This window comes from Schistocerca gregaria, unplaced genomic scaffold, assembly GCF_023897955.1.
Source record: "Schistocerca gregaria isolate iqSchGreg1 unplaced genomic scaffold, iqSchGreg1.2 ptg001280l, whole genome shotgun sequence".
Lineage (NCBI taxonomy): Eukaryota > Metazoa > Arthropoda > Insecta > Orthoptera > Acrididae > Schistocerca > Schistocerca gregaria.
The window spans coordinates 30,001-32,500 of NW_026062592.1; the positions used below are offsets into that span (position 1 = coordinate 30,001).

The following is a 2,500-nucleotide window of genomic DNA, read 5'->3' on the forward strand; positions in this document are numbered from 1 at the left end:
CGTACTTTCTACACAGTCCCGCTAACCACTGGAAGGGTGTACCGCTACAGAACGAATATCGCCCTCCCCTCCTGCCCTTCCAAGCTGGTCGGTCAGGCGTTTGTTTGTGAAATGAGCCTTGCAGCTGTTCAGTTGCATTCGGTTGTCGATGCAGTCAGTGTACGTTGTGGTACGGCCTGTGTGGACTGTCCGCTGATGTACGCGTAACCCACACTGATCATCCGTCGTTACGTACTGAGTGACATAATGTGGCACATGCTTGACCGTACACCGGCTGCGCCCTACAATGGCGAATCATAAGGGCCATATGTTGTGCACGATGCTACTTGTCTCGTCTCCCCATTACAGCGAGATTGCACTGTTGTACGCCGTACAGACATGTGGTAGGTAGGTACGGACGAAAGTATTGCATGTTGGCCCCCCCCCCCCCCCCCTCCTCCCTCTGCCGGGAATCAGCGTGAGCCGTCTGTTGATGTAGCGACGAGGGTTTTCCTATTTAATCGTATTGCCCCACACAACATGATAGCACGGTGGACCGCGTTCCACATCTGCGACATGCTACAGAGGCCGGTTGACAGTCGACCGCGCAAGGGACATTGCACACGTGCGCGGACCATCTTCCACGTGTTCTCTCGTGTACATGCCGCAGTGTGTATGTGGGCTGATGTAGCGTGTCGTGACACATAACATGCAGGCATGCCAGAATCGTAGATTTCGCAAATGTAGATTGACGTATACGTTTGCTGCCAAAGATCCGCAAATGAACTGGAAATCAGTTGTTGAGCGGTTGTTCGCGCTGCAGGTGCATCGGTGATAGCGACGATCGGTACATCTATGAACCGGTTGTTTCGGCGGTACCCGCCATGCCCCCGAACCTGAGTTGGCCATGTGGGTATGAAGCGATACGAGGCTGTGGCTTGGCGGGACAGTCCCCGGCCGGTGAGGGGGGGCCGCCCGGCGTGCTGGCCGCGCGCTGCGTGAGCGCACGCACTACAGCCGGCTGGTGGGGGGCGCCCAGTGGCAGGAGCGCCGGCCGACGGGCCCGGCTGGCGTCCCAGCTATGCGCCGGCGCACCCTGCGCGCGGCGCCAGGCGGCCAAAGTGGGTTCTGCCGAGCCCGGTGCGAAGCGCGGTGGACATCTGCAGTGTGCTGGTCCGATTGCGGACTGTGTGCGTTGAGGATGCGCCGCCGCCCGGCACTCGGCGTCGCGACGCCGTCTGCTGCTCGGTCGCCCCCAGCGGTTCTCGCAGGTGGTTTGTATCGCAGCTCTGCGGACGTGTTGGCGCGTGCGCTGTGCTGGGAGAGTTCGCTTCTGCACCCAAGTGGGGCTTTGCCCTTCTGTGGCGCTGGCGTTGGAGCTGCCGGTCACCGTAGGTGGCGCGTGTTGTTTCCCGCCGGCAATGCCACGACAGCACGCTCCCGGGCCTCTGTCGGCAGCGGCAAGCTCAGTTGGGAGCACGGGTGTTCGCACTGAAAGCGTCTACTCGCCCATCTCCGGGCGATTGCGCCTCTCTCGAACCCGACCAAGTACTTAGGACGGCGCTGCGCGCCGCCGGGACCTGAGAGGGTTTCGAGGTGTATCGTGCAGGGGAGCTCAGCCTCCTCCTGTTTGCAGAATAATTGAGCGGACGCTTGCGTGTTCGCGCGGGCCCTCGGGACACACTCCCGGGCGGCCGGCTGCTCAGCTCTCGTTGACGCAGCTCCCTGGTTGATCCTGCCAGTAGTCATATGCTTGTCTCAAAGATTAAGCCATGCATGTCTCAGTACAAGCCGCATTAAGGTGAAACCGCGAATGGCTCATTAAATCAGTTATGGTTCCTTAGATCGTACCCACGTTACTTGGATAACTGTGGTAATTCTAGAGCTAATACATGCAAACAGAGTCCCGACCAGAGATGGAAGGGACGCTTTTATTAGATCAAAACCAATCGGATTGGCTCGTCTGGTCCGTTTGCCTTGGTGACTCTGAATAACTTTGGGCTGATCGCACGGTCCTCGTACCGGCGACGCATCTTTCAAATGTCTGCCTTATCAACTGTCGATGGTAGGTTCTGCGCCTACCATGGTTGTAACGGGTAACGGGGAATCAGGGTTCGATTCCGGAGAGGGAGCCTGAGAAACGGCTACCACATCCAAGGAAGGCAGCAGGCGCGCAAATTACCCACTCCCGGCACGGGGAGGTAGTGACGAAAAATAACGATACGGGACTCATCCGAGGCCCCGTAATCGGAATGAGTACACTTTAAATCCTTTAACGAGTATCTATTGGAGGGCAAGTCTGGTGCCAGCAGCCGCGGTAATTCCAGCTCCAATAGCGTATATTAAAGTTGTTGCGGTTAAAAAGCTCGTAGTTGGATTTGTGTCCCACGCTGTTGGTTCACCGCCCGTCGGTGTTTAACTGGCATGTATCGTGGGACGTCCTGCCGGTGGGGCGAGCCGAAGGCGTGCTTGCGCGTCCCGAGGCGGACCCCGTTGAAATCCTACCAGGGTGCTCTTAGTT

General features: G+C 58.1%; 1 non-coding gene across 1 annotated transcript in view; it reads left to right on the forward strand.

Moving 5' to 3' along the window:
* The first annotated feature begins 1,701 nt into the window (after positions 1 to 1,701).
* LOC126330396 (small subunit ribosomal RNA) overlaps positions 1,702 to 2,500 on the forward strand; it is a 1,893-nt gene continuing 1,094 nt past the window's right edge. The window contains exon 1 of the ribosomal RNA XR_007562853.1: positions 1,702 to 2,500. This exon is cut by the window's right edge and continues 1,094 nt beyond it. This is a non-coding gene — a ribosomal RNA (small subunit ribosomal RNA).